General features: G+C 38.3%; 1 long non-coding RNA gene across 3 annotated transcripts in view; it reads left to right on the plus strand.

Moving 5' to 3' along the window:
* LOC136794686 (uncharacterized) overlaps window positions 1-22,764 on the plus strand; it is a 230,674-nt gene that overhangs the window by 112,802 nt on the left and 95,108 nt on the right. For all 3 annotated transcript variants that reach the window (XR_010841782.1, XR_010841771.1, XR_010841786.1), the window contains exon 2: window positions 10,041-10,200. This is a non-coding gene — a long non-coding RNA (uncharacterized lncRNA). The remainder of the gene's footprint in view (window positions 1-10,040; window positions 10,201-22,764) is intronic.

Below are 22,764 nucleotides of genomic sequence, written 5' to 3' on the forward strand. Positions count from 1 at the left end.
GCATGATGTCAATCTTATTTTTGAACCTTTGTAAATAATTGATTTTTTTCCCTCTGGGACATCTTAGAATTTCTCATTGCTCTTAAGTTCTGAAATTTCATGAAAATGCATCTAAGTCTTTGTTTCAATTTGCCTAATCAATTATGCCTTTAGCCCAGATAAATCTTCTTCTATAATTTATTTGATTATATCTCCCAACTGTGGAAAAGAACATAATATTTTCCTCTGGAATTCTAATTAGTTATTTTGGTCTATTCTGCATTGAACTTTCGTGTCTTTTATATTGCCCCATGGTTTCTATTCTCTTATTACTTAGTTCTGGGAGGTGTTTCTCAGTTTTATCTTCCAAATCACCCAAATTCATTTTCAACCATGTTCATTCATTATTGGATTCTTCAATTGGTTTGTTTAAGTTTTAGAAATTTTATTTAGTTTTTGAATAATCTGTTCAACTTCCTTATTACTTATCTCTTAGAGTGGTCTAAATGTACTCAGGGATGTAATATCTTCTTGACTATCTCCCAAGATACGAATTAGATTTTCTTTTAGGCTCCCTTCTGTAGCTTATGCTAGTTCTATTTCCCTCGGGTTATTTGTTCTATTTGTTTACTTTGGATAACCCTCTTTAATGCTATTGGTTAGGTAGGTATTAACATGAGTAAATGAGGACCATGTAATTAGCATAAATTGATGGCAAGGTTTTTGTTGTCACTCCTCTATTTGATTTGCCAAAAGACTCTTCCTCTTCCTGGTAAGGCTGACAGGGGGCTGTGCTTGTAACAATCAGGCTTCCCTGTGGAGTGTGTGGGCAGGAGATAGGCAGGCAGGTCCAGTACTCCCAACCATACCACTGAACGGGAGAATTTACTCTGGGGCTACAGTAAAGTGCTTTCTCTACTTCATTCTTGTGCCAGCCTGGAGCACTCTTTCCTCCCATCCCCCAACTCCACCCCTGCTTTGGACTGTTCTGTGGGTTGAGAGTTATCTCCAGCTCAGGTCTCTTTCTTTAATCCCAGTCTCCCAGTAAAGACCCTCTGAGGTAAATCTAACACTTTGTTTAGAAATCAGTTCCTAAGTACTAAATTAAGACGGAGGCAAATGCTACTCTGTACCCTGGTGGAGGGATCAACAGCCCCAGCTGCTTTATAGACATTCCTTTACTTAATTGTCCTGAACTATATGCACCAAAGTGCATTTCTGATCTTCATGCCTGCCAGCTCCAGAACTGAATCTTTCTGAGGTTCCTCAGGAAGAATGTCTCCCATCTCATTAGACTGTAATCAGCATGAGATCAAAGATCAATTCTTATTCCCATTATGTACCCAAAGTCTATAAAAGTGTCTAGTATATGATTGGCACTCAATAAATATTTGTTGAATTAATGAACAAATATATTAATTGATTTTGAAATATTCCTTTTGATATATTTTTTTATTTCAGTGTATCTTCTGAAATGTGGATAGGTGCTCAGATCATCATTTTCAAATTGATGGAATTTTTAATGTCAATAAAATTATAATTGTGAACATTATATACAAAGTTTATGATATAATATTAACATAAAAAAATCAAAACCCTTAACGTTTATACACTATGATTACCACTTATAAGGTACTACTCAGTTTGTGTATTTGTGTGTGTGTGTGTGTGTGATTGTGTAGACAGGCACTAGGAAAAACATCACATAAATGGGAATTTAACTTAATTTGTTAAGTTTCTAGGGATTTGGGTTCATGTTTTTTTATTTCAATTTACTGTAATATTATTTATTCTATAATAAAAATATCAAACTAAATTAAATGCCACAGGAAAGAGATGCCACAATCTTCTTGGGTGATGTAACATGAAAAAGATATTTTACCCTGACAATAAGAAAAGCCTTCTAGTATCTAATCTAAAGCCTTTCTTTGTAATTTTTGTTTAAGTTGCCTTCCCATTCATGACCTTTACAACTGGCCTTGCCATATTGACCCTACCACCCTTTCTGATAATTCAATATTATCTGCTTAGGTAATCATTATACCTATTCACTAAATAAATTTTAAATCAATATTCCTAGGTATTGTGCTAAAATCTGGGGATACAAAGGTAAATAAGAGTCTATATGATTTTAAGATTATAGCCTAGTGATTCTTCAATGGAAATTCAGAAGGATCCTACGGTCTTTCTCTGTGTATTTGCTGCCTTTTAGAAACACTTTGCAACCTTCACTATGTCTATTCTCATAGATCTAATTATAATTAATGAAAGTCTAATTTTGTAATTTCCAAGGAAAAAGTGCACAGCAAAGATAAGATGAGCAGGGAAAGGGAGGGGGGAACTAAAAGAACAAAAATAAAAGGGAGAAATAAAAGCAATAATAGAAATTATTTTAATGAGTCAAGGCATAGGGGGAAAATTGAGAGAAAGAATATCTTTCTTGGTCAAATATGATCAAAACAATGAAAACTCCCCATATATGCCTTTTCACATTGCAAATTATATACTCTCATTTTGTTTCCACATTCTTGTGAATGTTTCTACTTACTTTGTGGAGTCATTCACTTGTTTCTGTATATTGCTTTATGTCATTATTTCTATGGCCACTTATGTGCTATATGAGAAAGTTCAATACATTATGTTTAAGGGAAGAGTAAAAGGTGGTTTTGATTGAGAGGTTAAGGGGCTTTCCTATATTAAGGTTCACAATTTTATCTCATAAATTTTATGATATCTATTTTGACTCCCATGGAAGTGTTATCTCTAACTTAACTAAGTTCTCCATCAATGAGGCTTCCAGAAAATTAAGCTATTGCAATAGACAAGGGATTGATGTACTTTTAATGGAATTTCCTTGTGGATTTATGTCTCTACCATAAGCTCAGGTGTTTAAAGAGCATCTCTATCCATTCAGTTCCTCATACCAGAAACCTGGGAGTCATTCTTGACAACTGCCTCTCTCTCCATCCCTCTATCCTATACATCACAGGTCTTATTGATCCTACTTTCAAAATGTATCTTGATGCCTTCCAGTGCTCTTTGTTTCCACTGTCAGCATTCTAATACTGACTTAGACCTTGATCATCTCACACATGGATCACTGAAACCACTTCCTAATTACACTTCGAGCTGTCTCTCTTGATCCCTTCAATCCATTTTCCATGCAGCCATAATGGCAGTATCTTTAAAAGCTCAAATTTAACCACGTGGCTTCTCTGTTTAAATCTTTTCAATGACCTCCTATTGCTCCTGAAACAAAACCCTAAATCTTTACAATACTCTCCATGAAATGGTCTCTGTTAATCCTACTCCTCTTCTTTTGGTGAATAAAAGAGCTCTTTTCTGCTTCAGCATTTTGTATATATCCTTTTCTTCCATTTTATTATTTGACTAAATGCAATGTATGAGTCAGACTTTGATTAACTGTCATACCTCAGAGAAGTATTATTGGACTCTCTCCCACTTCCAAAGGTCCCACACGGTAAGTATGTTATAATTAGCTATTTTTGTTGTTATTTGTGTAATGGCTATCTTTCCCACAAAACCTTAAGCCGCACGAGGGCACAGATCAGATACATTTTGTTTGTTACCGTATTTTCAGTAACTAGAATGGTGCCCCACTTAAAGTAGTTGCTCAGAAAAATATTTGGTCAGTAAAAGAATGATGATCATCCTTGGCCTGGCAGAACTAGCAATGGCAAATTAGGCCTGGTCTCTAAGCCATTGCTCAGTTCAGTCTAGCAGAAACTGTCCTGGATGTCTCTTTCTCAAGCTGTTTTGAATATTTATCTAGTCAGAACCATGGTCATTCTGGTCACAAAAAGGTTTTTCTGAAATTAGAAGAAAGTTCCTCAAACAATCTGGAGAAGTAAACTTAGCATTTCAGCATCAAAATAAGGAAAGTGACCCAATCCAATAAAGTAGCAGATGCCTGTTCTTGTCTTTTAATTCAAAAGACAGCATGCATGGGTAATATATAATAAGCATTCATCAGTGTGCTAATAGTGTTTGAAATTCTATTAGGTGACATGATGAGAAAGCTCAAGATAGATGGAGTTGTTATATATATGGTGTCTTGACTGTGCCTGCCAGAGCCTTTAAAGTCAGTTTAGTGGTCTATTAATGTGTCCATTATAAACCCAATTTCTTACCTTAGTCATTTTAAATCTCATCTGTCTAATAACTTAGTATATGTTATTAGCAAATTCAAACATTTTATATCAACTATAATTCTTAGTTGTTAAGCCGGTTTTCACTTATTGGTGCCACATTAAAACCTTAATAGGTAGTATAGTTGGCTATCATAACAATTTGGAGTAAGAGAAGTCAGGAGTGAGCTCTGTTTCCAGATACCTGAAAAGCTATGGTTGAGTCCCCTTTGCCCTCTGAAAAGCTATGAATGAGTCCCCTTTGCTTTCTACTGCATCTTCCCACCCCTGCTGATTTTGTATTCTCCAAATTTCCCAAGCCAGTCCTAACTGGATCCAAACAGTAGCCATTAAACCTGGCATGGCTCTAGGGAAACACCTTCCAGAGTTTCATAGGGCAATTTTTCCCCAGGAGCAATCAGTCAATGGTACAAAATGTTCTTGCTTCAGAGGGATAGGCCTGAGGCCATCCTCAGGGAGAAAATTGATTCGCCAAGACTTCTGAGTACTCTGCAGCCCTGTGGCATTTCAAACTCTTCTTTACATTTTAACCTTATGCATGAAAATCCACCCTCCACCAATTTGTATGTCTTTTCGATTTCTTAGCAGCAACCGAAGCATCACACCCTGGATGGCAGAGTCAGCTCCCCCGCCCCTTAAAATGGACTCCTAGGTACAGGTCTTGAATTGTTATCCTGCAGCCAAAAGTCAGCCAGGCCAACATGTGTCGAAAGTGCTACAGGATCAGATATCTACATTCCTGGACTCTTGAAACTGTTTATCCTCCTTGACTACCTGCAAAGTCTCTGGTGCATCCTGTGTGTCTTTGAGTGCTTCTCCTCTCTCCAATTGAGAGAAGCAAAGCCTTCTGGGGTCCAATAAAGCTGCTTTAGGAAGGCAAGAAACAGATGGAAAATAAATGGGTTCAAGTGCTCCAGGGACCCAAGTGCTACAGCTGAAGGCAGAAACAGAGCATCTAAACAGCAAAAGAGTATTTGATTTTTGTCTTTTAAATTTTGCATTGGGGCAGAGAAAGTATCATGGTGAAGAATCAGAGGTTCTCTCCTTAGTGCAAATGACACATAGACTGGATTCTGGTTAAAGCCAATTGCTCACTAGATTCTAGAGAAAATTTACTGACGGCTCTGTGGGCAGGGTGAAAGTAGGTCCTAAATTTGATTCCTGGCAAAGCAATTTTTCTCTTACTTTGAGAACTATTTCATTGGGGGAAGAGTATCTTTGAAAGACTAGAGTTTGAAGTCAGACTTGGATTCTGATCCTGAATTCAACACGTGCTATCTGTCTGATCCTGGCTAAGTCACTTAACATCCCAGAGTCTCAGTTTTCTCAATTCTAAAATAGGGATAATAAAACCTGTAGTGGAGAGCTTTTGGAAGTAAATAGATATAAAAGTAAATAGATATACATGGCAAATTGTTACTATAACGAGGGCAAAGCACACTTAATGTCTGTAGTTCCCTGCCCTATGCTCTCAGTTAAATGATTGATATTCTCTGTGCTATCAACCCCCTTCACCACCCCCTTTTCATAATTCTCACCAATTGCTAAGTAAAAGTTGCTTTAGATAGCACTCCCAGGCCCTGATCCCTTGTTCTCCTCCACGTCCTTGCAGCTTTAATCCATGAGGCCAATATAATTTAGAGTACAGGGAAAATCCAACCAGCAATATGGCATAAGGTGAGCTCATAAATTTGGGAGAATGAATTTTGCCAAGAAATCAAGAGCCTTAGTAAATGGTGTTCATTCCAAAATATGCTGCTTTCCAGGAAGCAATTAATGATAGATAGTATTATTGAGTTCTCACTTTGGGCTAGGTACTTTTTTAAGTGCTTCTCTTTTTTTTTTTTTTTTTTTTTTTTCGGTATTCGGGCCTCACACTGTTGTGGCCTCTCCCGTTGCGGAGCGCAGGATCCGGAAGCACAGGCTCAGTGGCCATGGCTCACGGGCCCAGCTGCTCCGCGGCATGTGGGATCTTCCCGGACCGGGGCACGAACCCGTGTCCCCTGCATTGGCAGGCGGATTCTCAACCACTGCGCCACCAGGGAAGCCCTAAGTGCTTCTCTTGAATTTAATAATTTAATCTCCTCCTCTCCCCAAATGCTATGAGGAAGATCCTATTTTTACTCTCATTTTGCAGATGAGGAAAGTACAACACAGAGAGATTGAGTGACTTGTCCGTGATCACACTGATAAAAAAGAGAGACCTGGCAAGTTGACCAAGGTTAACTGTCTCCAGAGCTCAGGTACTTGGCCACTAGGAAGTGCTGTCACTTGAAACAAAGAGAGCAGACTTGTCCTGTTCACCTGGACATTCTAGCCAAGTATAAATCGCCTCATGCAGAGCAACAGGTCCAGTATAGTTTTACTGATATACTCTCTGCACTATAACTTGTATACAATGGCTTGGGGCAACCAGGAACATATTTGCTGAGGTTTATTGCCTGGCAGACTAAGATTTATAAACTACATATGGTGGTGGTATGTTTTTAACATGCCCCTCATGTATATTTTCTCAGTGAGATAGCTAGTTTCTCAAAGGTTTATGTACAGCCTTTAATTTCTCTTGCATATCCCTTATTCATAAAACTTTGGGGATCAGTAAGTGGTTTTGTTTGACTTTCAGCAGCTCTGCATGGTGGTCACAATGATCATATTTGCAAAATGTAAAACGACTAGTTCCATGGTTCAGCTGCTTAAGGATTTTATTCCAGGTTCTGGGACTTTACCCTTAGTCTGGTTTTACAGGACAGCAAACCAATAGACATTCAATGTACATTTCTTTATGTATGTATGTATTTATGTATTTATTTTTATTGAAGTATAATTGATCCAATCAGTGCACATTTCTTGAGTGTTCACCATCAGAAAAGACCAGCTCTAGGTACTGTAGGGTACAAAGGCAAATAAGACACTGATCTTCAGGAACTCACAGTATAGTGGAAATTAAGTTAAACAATATGTCACTAGGGGGGTGGAAAACCATGTGGAAGAATCTGGAATGGCTCCTTGGAGAAAATAGGATTTAACTGAACTTTGCAAAAAGCAATAGAATTGAGAACAATATAGAGAGCAAAGAAATTCCAAGAATTTTTCACCCTTGCAGGTGAACAGGGGTAGAAATTTCCACCTAAGTTGATGCACCCATTATAAGAGAAAGTTTTTTCCTATTTCTGTCCTAGAACTTTAAACAGGATAATTTGTTCTTCCAAAAAAAATTCTGTAGTATTTAAGAAAAGAAGAACTGGCCATCTCACTATTTATCAATACTTAGAATGAAGATAGGGAGGACTAAATTATTAAATCCTTTGTATGTGTGAAACAGAATGTTAAATGCTTTAAAAGTTGTATTATTTAATTCTCACATAAGTTATAAATGAGGAAACTGAGTCTTAGAAAGAAAAAAAGTAACTTTGTCATCATCATACAGATAGTAAGTGGCAGAGCAGAAATTCAAACCCAGGTCTGTTTGACTCCAAAGTCCACACACTAATAAAATATATACCTCATTCTGTCAAATTATCTGAGCCTCATCTTGCTATGGGTTCTTGTTTATTCTTCTCTGTGAACACTGCATTTATAGAAAAATTTAAAAATGCCTAAGTTTACTTACATTCAATGTGCATCAAAGTTTCACATTAACTGCCTATTTTTCTTTTCTTTTTCACCCAGAAGTTTTTTTTTAACTAAAACTTTTCAACCTTCTGTGATCTCTTTATAATTCCCTTTAGGATGCATAATTGTGCTCGATCAATTTGTTAGAGGCTTTTGAAGTGTTAAAAAAAACTACATTAAAATTATTTTTTTTCAGGTTTTATGTTAATGAACATAGGTGCTATTCAGAGCAAAGTCAGGGTGTCAAGGAAACTTTAGTTGAAGTTATTCATACATAAACTAAAAAAGGAAACATCTTTAGTGGAGGAAAAATACATTTAATGAGTAAGTACGGCACACAATTCCTCCTTTCAAAAATGTCAGCTCATATTGAACCTCCATTCTAGATATCTTACAATTACTTTGTCAACAGAAGGTAGAGTAGTGATGGATGACGCACTGGTTCTTGAAACCAAACTTTCTGCGAGTTACTTAGGCTGAAACTAAGTGCTTTTACATTCCAGTCTTATTGATGATAGTGGTTTTATATTTATCACCCTGTCATTTCAGTTGACTGTATCAGGCTCTTCCCTGTAAGAATATGGACACTAATGGAGGTGTGTCCTTAGAGCTGGGAAGGGTCACAGATTCATTCTGCTAAAACAGTCAGGGCACAGACTTCCCATGGAAGCTCGGAGGCAGCTTTTCCCATTTCAAAAAGAGATCAGCAAAAAGTGCCTTAAAAGGCATTTGGCAATTGTCTTCTTACTAGCTCTCTTTTGACCATGACCCATTCTTGTGGCACTGCACACAGAGACGTTTGGCTCTCACTAATGGTGTGTTATTATTTTGCAGCCTCCCCTATAATAGGAAGAATTCTACCAGGACCTTGGCAAGTCCAGGACCTGATTGCAGCACTTTATTTATAAGAAATTCTGTCAAGAATCAATAATAGTCTTGGGTCTCAAGTTCTTTCTTTAATAATACTTTGATATGATTTGTCACAAGCTAGCCCAGAGTACCCACCAGATTTTATTACTTACCTTGCAGCACAGTGTCTTATCTTTGAGTCATGAGATCAGCCATGAGGAGACCTTTAAAAGGCTGTATTCTTTACTGTTTGGTTATTACAGAAAGTCTGTATGACTCAATAATACCTTTTATAGGGTGTGCTGTCACATCTTCTCACAGATGTTTAACTCCAATGTAGATATACTGGAAGCCCGGAGGCCATTTTAGTGACATGGACATTGTTTTTCATGATTGGATGCCTGATATATCAATAGCAGGGAAAACAGAACTATACAAAAAAGCACAATGAAAACAAAACCAAAAACACTACCACCGTAACGAAAAATGTTGACTGATTTCCCCAGCCTGACTTTTCTGACTAGATCTCAAAGTAACTGTCCATTTTGACAGAGATTTTGTTTAGAGCCCAGAGTGTTAGGTTTTTATTACCTGAAAGCAGCAGAAATTTAGAGGTCAATTTAGATTCCTTTCCTGTGTGTGATCATCTCCTCGGGTTTCACTGTACATCTCAATAAATGCGATCCTCCTACAGCAGTAGTGCGCTGTACAGCAATAGCTGCAAATATATTTTGTACTGCTCAGCCTTGGAATTCATACTGTTGCAGCTAATGCCTGTTTGTAAATGCTTGTATCATTACATGTTGTATTTACCAAACTGTATATTGTCAGCCTAGGGTTTCGTCTCGCCAGTCTGTTTTTCTTCCTTGAAGGAAAATAGCAGAAAATGTACTAATACTCACTGCAGACAAAACACACACACACATACTCAAACACACTCACAAGCAGACACACACACAAACCAGGATTTCAAAACGGTAATCATTTTGAATTTTGAAATTAGAGGAAATGAGGGAGAAACACTCCTTGGAAAGTTATTATTTCAAATCTTTCATCTGTCTCCAAATTGGTACTAATTTTCAATGTAGATTTAAGAAAATTGTTGGTATGTGAGCAAACATTTTATTCAAAAGTTTTCTGTTTTGTTCCCGCGGCTGCTGCAGTTGTTGTCCAAGGGGAGTATCCTTACCAGGCCAGCTGGTTTCTCTAGCAGTTCGGATCCTGGCTGACCATGTACAGGGCCTGAGCAGTGATGCTCTGCCTGGACTCAGCCTGGAGCACACTGTCACTGCCCAGAGGACATCTTGGCTTTATTTCCTTGCGTAGTCCAGATAAGAAGAGGCAGCAGACCCAGGAGGCCACAGTGGCTCCAGCTGCTGGCTATGGCTGTGATGCGCTGCCCTGCAAACTTTGTCTCTCTCCTCTCTCTAGATCGGGCATGCTATTCAGTGCAGACTCAGGACACTTCCCGACTCCTGCTCACCTGCCTTCCTCAAACTGGGCTTATGCTGAAGCTAAAGCCAGCTGATGGGTAACACGTCTCTGCTCCCGGCACTGACCTCCTCCTCAGCTTCCACAATACTGAGAAGTGGTAAGAATGTACAGTAAATGGCCTTGGACTTGACCCGAGACCCCTTGGTTACCTGTAGGACTGTGTCCAAGGGCAAGGAAAACTATATTTGCTAAATACCTACCGTGTGCCAAAATCTGAGCTAGGCTCTCCATATACATTAGCTCCTTTAATGCTCATATCATGCCCTCTGTGATAACAGATGAGGAGCCCTACATTCAGAGAGTAGGGAGTTTGCTGCCATGCAAATGAGAGTGTGGGAATGGACCTACGGAGTGAGGGATGTCAGATTCTAAAATTCATACTTTCTCCACTCAAAACCATGCCACCAAATTGCCAAACTATGCAACTAGGCTCTTCCATGTTACCATCCATGTACCACTGTCCTTTGAGGATTCTCATAAGCCTACTTTCCAGCCCATTCCCCACACCATCCATGCCCTCTCTTCCTATCCAAATCCCAGCCCCGTCCTGCATCTCTATGAACTCTTCTTCAATGAGCTTATTCAGGCCTTTGCTATTTTTCCAAACTTTTTATTTTGCAATAATTATAGATTCACATGTGATTGTAAGACCTAATGCAGAGAGATCCTCTATACTCTTCACCCAGTTTCCGTCAGTTGTTTAGCTATAATACAGTATCACAAATGGGATACTGACACTGTTACATTTCACCAGCCTTATTTAGATTTCACCAGTTTTACATGCACTCATTTGTGTGTGTGTGTGTATGTATTTAGTTCTAGGCAATTTTATCGCATGGGTAGATTCATGGGATTATCACCACAATTAAGATACAGAACAGTTCCATCACAGGATCCCTTGTGCTGCTGTCATATAATCACAGCCACCTCCCTACCTACCCTTACCAGCTCCTGGCAATCACTAATCTGTTCTCCACTTCTACTTTGTTGTCATTTCAAGAATGTTATGTAAATGAAAGCGTACAGTATATAACCTTTTGAGAGTAAACCTATTCAGTTTTGAAATTTCTAGTTTTGACTGGAGTGTATTTTGTGTGGAATCATTTATTTATTCAGAAATAATTGCAGGTCCCCTACAACATGCCAGGCACTTTGCGATACTAGACATACAACAATGAACCACACTGACAAACAGCTCTGTACCATATATTTGGGTCCTTATTTGTAGTGAAGTATACTGTTCTTTTTTTTTTTTTTTTTTTTTTTTTTTTTTTTTTTTTGCCGTACACGGGCCTCTCACTGTTGCGGCCTATCCTCTCCCGTTGCGGAGCACAGGCTCCGGACGCGCAGGCTCAGTGGCCAAGGCTCACGGGCCCAGCTGCTCCGCGGCATGTGGGATCTTCCCGTACCGGGGCATGAACCCGCGTCCCCTGCATCGGCAGGTGGACTCTCAACCACTGCACCACCAGGGAAGCCCCAGTATACTGTTCTTAAGGTATATTTCTGCTCTAAACTTTTATCCTATCAATAGATCTTATGCTCCCCGACAGCAGAGAGCTCATCACACAATTCTTCTGATTTTACATGTAAGGCCTAGAGCTGCAAACCTTTACTGAGCACATAGAACTTAGACTTATGGTGCAGGGAGGAATCTGTGGAGATCATCTGGTCTGTTCTATGAAAAGAGCTTTAAGGGAAGTGACATTATTACTCTCTTAACACATGGGAAGGGCCTTGCACTAAACAATGACATGTAAAATAATTTAAACATATCAATTCCTTTCACAATCCCTTCAGCCCTTAACACCTCTCACTCAGAGAGCTCACACTGTCACACTCCCAACAGTGTAAGCTCGGCGTCTTCAATTTGCTATTGGCCTGTGCAACAGATGCACACCATCTTCTGAGTAAGATCTGCACGTCACAAGAGAACAAGGCTCATCATTGTGCAAATGGCAGGCTTGATTTACTCATACATCACCCTTAGCTGTATCAACACCAGGCTCCCTTTGTGACCACTGTTCAGTTCTTCTCGGTGCAGAGGGTAAAAGAACAAGTTCTTCCCTTCCTCTTAACCGTGGAGATTCTGTGAGGACCTTCAGCAGATCTTGTGATGATTCCTTCAATCTGGTAGAGAGGTGAGAAAAATGAACTCATTAAGTTTTGTAAAGGTTGATTGGCTTCCAGAATTGGTCACCAGCAAATTCAAGTGTACAGAAAACAAATTTCTAAAGTTTTAGGAATGTGACTGTTATTATAGTTCTGTAGATTCCTATTGAGCAATAAACCAAGAAGAGTGAGTTCTATTGTGAGCTGTTGTGTCAAAGATTTTGTGATTACAGAATGGAATTTCCCAGAAGTACGTAATTGTTTAAATAGAATTATTTTCCTCCTCCCCAATTACAAGTCTACTGTCTCTTTATTACATAACAATTGTTGACAAAGAATGGAAAGTTAAAAACCTCACTGAAGGATGTTGTATTCAGTTTTCTGTGTAAGAGAACTTCTGGAACCCCCAGGATACATAGTAAATTGATTCCAAAATATGACTTTTGTCCTGATAGGATGGTCAGGAGGAGAATGCAGTTTTTATCTCAGCACCTTCAGAACACTGACTTGGCACAATAATCCACTTGCTGACACTCAGATGATAGAATGAATCCTTGTAGCAAATGATACATTGGAAAGATGAGAACTGAAGTACTCCGTGAATTTGAAAAATTCCTTTCTTCAATATGTCATCTGTTCAGAGGATTGAGTTGTTGGCACCAGATGAAGCAGATAAGCTTGCTGGCAAAGTGAAACATGTGGACTTTTCTATCTGGCTCTTGATGAGTTAGCTGACCTTGCTGGTGCTGCCTAATGTGCATCTTTCTTAGGTTTTGTGTTTTAGGAATCACAATTTCATTTGAGGTGAAGTGATCTAGATTTGGCAATGAAACATTTTCATGACCACTAGTGCAAAGAGGAAATTTTAGTACAACATAATGGACTTAGCCCATGATTCATTTGGGCATAGTTTCAGAAGACAGCCAATCCTGAACTAGCCATCATCTTCCATACCTAACACTTTCACCATCTGTCCATCATTTAGGTAATCGAGTATAGAACCTATCAGAAAATAGACTGCTCTATGGTGAAAGTCTACTTAGACTTCACAAGTTGCTTCAATCTGCTGTGTCTGGTTGTGATTGGGAAGGAATAAGCCATCTCTGTCATGATTGTGGGGGGATATTCCATTTTGTTAATTGACACAATTCATGAGTCAGATGAAAATATCTTACATTTTTGCAATTTACATGAAGTACAATGAAGAATTGATGCTCATTAATGAATTATTTAGCTCCCATAGGTTCTGGAAAGATTTGGGGAAGTAAGAATTTCCAGAACAATAAGCAAAAATAAAAAAGTAGTCTGAGATATTTTTTAACCAATTCTTTCAGTTGCTATTTAGAAGACAATAATTATAGCATTCCAGATAATTATCAGAGAAGATTTAATGGGAAAGGTAAAACATTTTTATTCATTAAGTTATCATAATTTTGTCTTAGAAAGAATTTTAATATTTCTGCCAGGCCCTAGAGGGAAGATACTGAAAGAACAATAAAATGCTTACAAAAGTTATATCTGGAATTTACTGGGTTATTACTAATTTAAAAAGAAACTAAATGTCTTTTAGGAATGAGGCAGAAGCCATGTTAACTGACGTTAATGTAGATATGATGAATGAAATTGTCTGAACAGATGACCTTGTGATGGAGTGATGAGGATGATGCCATCTCTATGCAGTTGATAGATTGAGAATATGTGACATGATGTGCCATGAAGGGGGAAATAAGCTTAGGAGTGGTGTTGCATGCCCTAAAATGGAATAGCAGGGAATTTGCTACTAGAAGTACAGTTTGGATTGCCAAGTTGCTTATTTTCACTCTAAACAATTGTAGGTGAGTCAGAATTTACCATCAGACTTCTGGTGGGTGCACTCTTCATGCCTTGTGATAAACATCCTATATTTCCAGATTCTTTATCAAGTAATTGGTTTTGACTAACCTGAATGAATTTTTCTATCTTTTTTTTAACTGTACTTTTTTGTATACAAATACTGTGCTAAATACTTCCTATATATTTCTTCCTTCTAGGATCCAAATGATGGCAATATTATTATCACCCTCATTTTTTAAGTGTTGGAACAGAAAGCTAGAAAGAGCCTAAATTCCTGTCATAAATAGGACTGGCCACCTACATGTCCTGTAAAACACAGTTGTGTTAGATTTTTCTTCATATATAGCTAAACTTGATCCTAACTGATATACTGATCCATTAAAATTCCATGGAAAAGGGGAATTAGGGCAATTTTATGTGCTAAGCAATTTATATGTAATAACTCATGTAATTCTGACACCTAAGAAAGGTATTATATTCCCATGCCACAGTTGGCAAAGAGTCTCAAAGAAGTTATCAACTTTGGAATCCGGAAAGGTTGTCTAACTTCACACAGGTAGTAAATATAGGTAAACCACAGGCCTTTCTGGTTCCAAATTCCATGCCTTTAATTGCAGTATATTGCCTTAGAATATAAAAACCAAATTTAAAAGTTCCCTGTCTTTACTATCACATGACTACTCCTGGTTGAAAAAGGAAGAGAGAGTAAACTGATAAACCTGTAGCTGCCCGTGGAAAGCGAGCTGGCACTATTTGTTAAGTGAATAATGAATAAATGATAACTTTCTTTTCACTAGTTCTGCTGCAAGCACCTACACCTGACCTAAAACAACAACTACAACAATAAGAGAACTTTTTAAAATACTCAAAACCAAAAATACCCATTGAGAAGATTCAGGATCCCAGGCATAGAAGTAAACTGGGATGTGGTGGGAACTGCAAATTTTGGGATGAAGTGAAAATCTCATACTGAATAGTGAGACCACTCCAATATCAACTCTACTACTATGCCCAAGTCCAGAATGCTAAAAGCAAGAGGGGGAATTGGATGCTGCTTCTCTAGTGAAATTAAACTACTACAGACCTACAGATTACAATAGTTGGTTGGCCCAGTGAAAAAGCCTGCTGGGCTGGTCACTCGTACTACAGAGACACTCATTAGTTCACAGCTGCACTAATGTATGGTTTCCCATCAACTCTTTAATGCCTAACTATGAACAAAGAACTAAGAATGATCATATACTTTAATAAAGAGAAACAAATAAACAAAAGAACAGAACTGATAAGAAATCTGGACAATGGAAAGAATGAATATCTTTCACTAATGAATCAACAACCAAATGCTATGAAAAATGGAACAATCTGAGAAAAATAAAGTGTTTTTAAAATTAATGTATGAGAGCCAAATTTTAATAAGAATGTTAGAAGATGCAGTCAAAGAGTATCCTAGAAAGAACAAAAATAGAAAGAGGTGAACAGATGAAATGTTTTGAAACATCTTATGAACCCAAAGTGAGGTCTAACATATAGGCATTAATAGGCATTCTAGAAAGAGAGAACAGAGAAAATAATGGCAAGGAAGTTATTTTTAAAAGAAGACAGGAAAATAAATTTTAAAAAAAAAAACAGACTAAGAATATAAAGTGAAAAGTCCATCTGTGCTCCCAGAAGAATGATTGAACAAAAGACCACACAAAAGTGAACTGTAATGAAATTTCGGAGTAGTACCGATAAAGAGATGGTATTAAACTTCTAGACTACAATATTGAAAGAGAGAAGAGCAGAAGAATAGCTTTAAGGTTTGGAGGGAAGAAAGATTTCTAAACTCACCTTTTCTCTGGAAGCTACTAGAGGATGGTGCTCCAACAAAACATGGTCATAAAAACCAGATCCAACATTGCAGAAAGGATAAGGTATTTCCTAGGATGACTCAAAAGGAAGTACAGGAGACAATTACTATGTAGCAGGACTAGAAATTGCCAGTCCATATTGAAAGCAGAAATATAGAACTCCAGAGGGCTAGATGAGACAACATAGTTAGATCTTGTTAGATCTGACTGGGTGGGATATTGTAGGAAGAGACACACTTTGGGGTGTGAGTCAGTAATTCAATAGAGATTAAAAGACACCAAGCAAGGGCTTCCCTGGTGGCGCAGTGGTTGAGAATCCGCCTGCCGATGCAGGAGACACGGGTTCGTGCCCTGGTCCGGGAAGATCCCACATGCCGCGGAGCGACTGAGCCCGTGAGCCATGGCCGCTGGGCCTGTGCGTCCGGAGCCTGTGCTCCACAACGGGAGAGGCCACAACAGTGAGAGGCCCGCATACCGCAAAAAAAAAAAAAAAAAAAAAGACACCAAGCAAAAGAAGAAATTATGCAATTATTACTTTTAAAAAATGAGAAGTTATGCAATAAATATATGTAAGCAGAGTCAACGACTTGGCTCACCAAGGAAATATATGTGCATAGTAACAACAATAAAGACTGTGGATATGAATTTAACTCCAAGTTGACAAAACTCGATGGCAAGGATCAGGGAAAGAGAGAAAGAAATTATGTCTGTGTGTGTGTGTTTAAAAGAGCTAAAATCTTCATTTACCATTATAGTAGATCAATGGATAATGTTTAAAATTGAGAAATCACAATATAGCTGTGTAGATGTAGACATAATTTAAAACATTGAAAAAGTTGTTGCCCTTGGGGGTATGTGAACTGGGTAGCAAGCAGAGAGAATAATCTTTAAAAAAAAAAATATATATATATATATATATATATATATATATATATATATAGTGCTTTTAGTAATGGTTAAATTCTTCAACTGTATACTCATATTGCTTCAAGTTTTTAAAAGTTTGTAAAAATGTCCCATCATCGTTACTTGACCACCCCTGAATATATCAGTTTCCTCTAAAATCAGTATTATGCACACTCAGAGTTCTTAGAAAGGGAAGAATTTATTCCCCCTGTGGTGTTTCCTTTTCAGTTCTGAGCACAGCAAAGACATGTTACATAACTGAGTTTCAACAAACACCTGGAAACCAGGCTGTATGTATTGCTCAGATGAGACCAGACATGAAGAGATTGGTAGTGACAAGTGTTGTCACTTCTCTCTCTGACAGCAGGCAAGTGGCACACTGTATATACAAGGTCTGATACCATGCTCTCGAGATGAAAAAAAAAAGAAAGGCAAGTGAAAAATAACATTTCAGAAAGAGCTAGCTGGGAAAATAATGACAAATTACACAGGATTTAGCTTTGCTCTTAGCTTTTATAAAGACCCAAGAACTACGAACTGAGTGTTTAAGCCCTAATTAAGTCTCGTCTTGATCGTCTGCTCTGCACACCCAATTCTCAGGCTATGTTTTAAAAAGGCATCATATCGTCTTCTAATTCATCTGCTCTTTTTACTGCCTTGCATTTTGTTTAATTTCCCCTTTGTTTGCCTTGAGTAAAAGGCAGTTAAAGTGAGTCATTAAGAATTAAAAAAATAATTACAAAATGAAAAAATAGGTCAGATGAATTTTAATTAGAGTCTAATTTAATGGGATTTGAACCCAGCACACTGGAAATCTATGGCAGTAACTTTAGCCATTAAGTTACATGGCCTTTGCTTAAACTCAGTGGGAATTTAGAGAGATTATTTTGGCTGCTTGAAGACACCATGTTTTTTTCCATGAATGCCAGGGAAATATATTGAGCGACTGAAATATTACTAATAAAAATAAATGTGAAAGTTGTAAATTTCAAACACTGTAAGACCCATAGTTCATACCTGAATTTCCCAATGTGTATGTGACATTTCATTAAGCTTAAAGCTGAAGACACACTGTATTATGTCTGACCTCTTTAAAAAAGGAACCTAAATATTTCCACAATTTGTCCTCCTTTGGACTCTAACAATAATAAGGCAGAGAATGTGACAGGATCCGTTCTAAGTTGAGAGAAAGCCCTCATGGAAGCGCTCTGGTCCTGAGCTCAGATGTGAGGCATCACCATGCCCTCCTAGAATTCCCAGTCCTTTCCACTGTCTTCCAGTGGGTTGTTTTTCATCCATAAAATGGGAACAGTGAAATATACCAATTTGGATGGGAGATTATAAGGTAGAATAATTAAAATCAACACCTCAAACCCTTCCAGGAAGGGTAACGCATGTTAAGTGTGAGGCAGAATTCCCAAAGGGATTTGAACTTATCTCAGAAGTAAGTGATTCCCCACTGAACCACTGGGCTGTACAGCCTTGAGAAATACCCCTGTGGTTTCATTAGAGCTAAGTCAGCCACTGGAGGGAGCCAATATGACTCTCACAGTGTAGTTGAATATGCTGAACTGGTAGGGAAAGAAATTTTAAAATGGCATGTAAGGATGACAGAATTTGAACAAAATCCCTTTTATTTATTTATGCCAAAATCTGTGTGAATGTAAAATGCCATCTCAATCATGCTTTATTTATGGTGTGGCTTTTTCTTTGGGGAAAAAAAAAAGAAAAGAAGAAGCATGTTGGCTTGATGTTCTCCTCTGATTGAATCTCCTTCCCACTGGCAAGTGAGTGATGTGGAGAGCTCAGACAACAGAGCAAGCCTCAGCACACGCCGAACCGGGTGTGGGTGTGGGCACGCTCCCTGACTCTGCTTGCCTGCTCTGATCTGGGCAGGTTTGAAAAGGCATTGCTTGTCATTTCATGCAGCTAGAAATCATTCCTGTGCCTCTCCTTGAATAGAGGGATGTGCAATATGTAAAATTCCTAAAGACAATTTTATTTATAGCTGTTGCAAACAATGTTTATACAAAGTTTATTAAATATGTCACCCACATTGATTTATCCCAACCAATCTCTTCAATCACTAATATTTATGTGATAGGTTCAGTTGCAACAATTATTTTATATGCTGTAGAGTATGTTATAACTAGGGATTCACCCTGGCAATTATATGAAAGATAAAATGCTTCCTGAAGACCTCAGGGCAGACCAGGAAGTATATTATTGGACACAAGGTGGTTTTAACTGAATGCCACAGCACTAAATTTAGAGCAAGAAATGTAGAGCATCTTATGCTTAAAAATGAAAGCTAGTTTTGTGTCCTTTCTGAATTTTTCTTATTACTGGGATGGTAGTAAGATCCTCTGCACATTTCCTTTCCCACATCCAAAACCTTGGGCCTGGAACCACTTTCCTTGTCATCTCTTTGAATTTCTGTCAGCTCTTGCTCCTCAGCAGCATTTATCTAGTGCCCCAAGTGGGCAGGAGAGTCTACTTGGCATTTACAAATACATATGAAAGAAACTAGACACACGTTAGTTGCCTGAAAGGAATTGGCATCTGATGTGAGGGGCTGAAGCACAGTTAACAAAGAAACCAGAATTTTCTAAAGAGCCCAAGGTAACTATTGAAACTTTGAGGTGATCAACTAAACAAAACAATACAAAAAAAGTTATTTAAAACCACAATCGAATGCAACTTCTTCTGTTTCCTAAGAAAGACTAAAAAGTCCTTTGTTTGGCAAAATCGTCTTGACAGACCCACTTTGGTTTGGAGACTAGGGCCTTGGGGCACGGTATGAAAGTAGACAGTAAAACAAAGAGGTAGCACAACTGTTCTGCAAAAGAACTTAGCAGGCTTTGGGGGCTGAAGTTCACTGTAGAAAGGAGAGGGAAGAAGTTTGGGATCTAGGAGGATGAACAACAGGAGAACAACAGTCACTGAGAAATTCTGTGTTCTCCTGAGGCTGGGAAATGACCTCTGAATGCAGACGTGTCATGTTCAGGTTGGAAAATTTTGCTCTGTTGTAGTGTATGCCTCTGCCTGTTCCCAAGTCAATGTTTTGGGAAGTGGGGAGTCCAAACTGAAGTAAATTGTTTCATAAGAGCACATCATGATAATTGATAGACTGAAATAATTTGGTCTTTGGTTGAGGCAGAAATGCAAAACCAGGGGTAACTAGTTTTATCAAGATTCACCCTAACTTCCAGAATCTCTGGGGAGACTGGGAGGAATCCTCACTGAAAGGTGAAGGCTCCTTTTAAAATAATTTAATCTCAGGTGACAGAGTGAACCCTGACCTAAGGATCATGCAACATTTCCCCAGGCAATGAATGGGTTTTTCCAGTTCTGCAGTGGCAGTCTGATTCTACTCCTTTTCTCCCCCCACTATTACTTTTTTTAAAAAAAACATCAATTTCTCTGCCAAGAGAGATTTTTTTCCACTAACCAAATCTTCCTCTTCAGTTGCTATTGTATTTGATTTTCAGGCTGCTTCATTTCATAGCCTTTTCTAAAGATTAGCAGTATAGGCAATGGAGATCTTTGGGACCATGGGTTGGAAATAATTGTGTACAACCTATCACTCTCAAGTGGAACCTATTGAACTTACAGAAACTTTGTGGTCACCTCTTTTTAGGAAAGCAATTATCCATGAGCTATATGAATGAATCTATTGATTAACCATTCATTGAGTGATCCTGGAACCAGGCTACAAGCTAGACAAAAGACTTGAGAAAGACCTCCATCTACAGTGAGTTTGTGTCTTCATGAGGAAGGAAATGAATTCCTCTAAGGAGAACTGTCAAAACAGTATGGACTGATTCTCATCTTTTTTTGGTCTAATTTATCATTTAATGAAAAGAGGAAAGATTTGACTTCATCTTGATAGTAGGAATTTGGGCTTTGTCTCATATGTCCATAAAACAGGGTTATCTGTTAGGAAAAGTTCACAGAACGTAAGAAATTAGAGACTCTCACTGCGGTTGCTAAAGGATAGGTTGTAATCTTAGTATTAAGTTGGTAACCAGAAAAAAATATATATCCAACTTAAGGGCTTCATAGTTTTACATGGTATGATGCTATACTATTCTTTTATACTCTTCCTATGGGGATCTTGGTTTACAACTCTTGACAAAGAAAGCTCATTCACTAGAGTTCCACAAAAATATAGGATAATGTTGCTGACAGTAAGATTCCCCATATTTCTGTGTCCTATGAGACCATGATGCAGAGTGTCTGGGGCCTGCTTTATATATTCCCTCCAAATCCCACGTTCCATTGAATTGCCAACCGCATTGCTATCTGATTGCCACGATTCCTTGATATATGAAATCATGGTGGAATTTCCTTGGAATGATATATCTTAAGCAGGGATAGCATTCAATGATTTCCAGATGCCTTAACAATGATGGTCCACTGCGTAAGGAGTTACCACAGATTATCTCCCCTTTGATTTGTCACAGTTCTGTATGGAGTTTATTACTAAGAGAAATATTAACCTAGCCTTCTACAGCAGCTTATTTCTGAAATCTTTAGACAATATTACAAAAAAGGAGGCTATTATTCCTTTTACTGACATGGGAATGGTCAGTGACTTTTGCCAAGCTCCCAGGAAAAAATCAAGTAAAAAACCACAGTCCTTCTGAAGTGCCTTGTGTCCTAAGCATGGCACAACTATCCAGTGTTCTAGAGACTGCCCCTCCCTCCCGTGAACACAGTGGGCAGGTACTGTCAACGGTACACTGAGCAGGGCAGAGCAACACTCCTGTCTGCCGTCTACCTTGGCCTTCACGCTGCTGCCACACATGCGATCTTGGATTCTGCACCACAGACCTATACAAAACTAATTGTTCATGTGATTTTCTTTCTGAGCCACTGCAGATGTCCCTTTTCTGTAACAATTTAATGAACACTTTAAAATAATGATGCATTAATTAATGCCAAATTACAATGAAAATCCTGGAGAATTACACTTTATATCAACATTAATGCAAAATGAGTTCCTCCTGGATAATTTTTCTTACAATGAATACAAAAAGAGATAATACTAATTAGGCCATCAATTTAAATTTACCATAATTTCAATCCACGTCATTTATCTGTTTCCCAGCACAAAACAATTCCAGTCTACCACACGTTTGTACTGTGATAAGGATGTCTGTGTAGCAACCAGACCAGGGTCAACTTTAGGGTATTGTGAGATGGGCCTCAATGTTGTATCTCGGTTACTGAAAACAGGGTGTGTGTGTGTGTGTGTGTGTGTGTGTGTGTGAGAGAGAGAGAGAGAGACAGAGAGAGAGACAGAGAGACAGAGAGAAAGAGAGAAATCTAACTCTTTTAGTAATATAAAATGCCCTGACTTGAATAAGGTTACATGCTCAATCTTCTAATATGCATGGCATAAGTCAACAGTCTGTCTATGAAGCCACATATAATTCAGTCTATGTTTCACTTTCAGGGTCATTACCCAGGAGTTAGAAGAACTGTACTATCGCAGGGCCATTTGTTCCTGAGCAGACCTAAATCACCTCTTCCCATGTACAAAAGTGATACCATCAACACCTGTTACATTTTGTTTTCTTTGCTTCTAATAATCAGCTGTTCCTTTCAGCGTGAGGAAGAGAGCAGGCTCCAAATGTTAACTTTACAACAGTCACTAAAGGAAAACATGGCAGTGGCTCCTCCGTTTCATCTCTTTTCTTTCTTCAGTGACCCTTCACACTTGCCTTTCATGTTGAGACTCACTTCGTATCTAGAACTTGAGGATCTATAGACCACTGTGCTTCTAAGTCAAAACACCCCAACTAAACATTTTCATAAAAATCTTAAATATTTTATTCTTATGGAAGTCTTTCAACAGTAAGAGGGCTCATTGGGGCACATTCCTTCAGGGCTTAATCTTAAATTATACTCTCTTTTTGACAAGGAGCCTCTAAGATGATAGAATTCCCACCTCTCAT

This window comes from Kogia breviceps, chromosome 1 (assembly GCF_026419965.1).
Source record: "Kogia breviceps isolate mKogBre1 chromosome 1, mKogBre1 haplotype 1, whole genome shotgun sequence".
NCBI classification, from domain to species: domain Eukaryota; kingdom Metazoa; phylum Chordata; class Mammalia; order Artiodactyla; family Physeteridae; genus Kogia; species Kogia breviceps.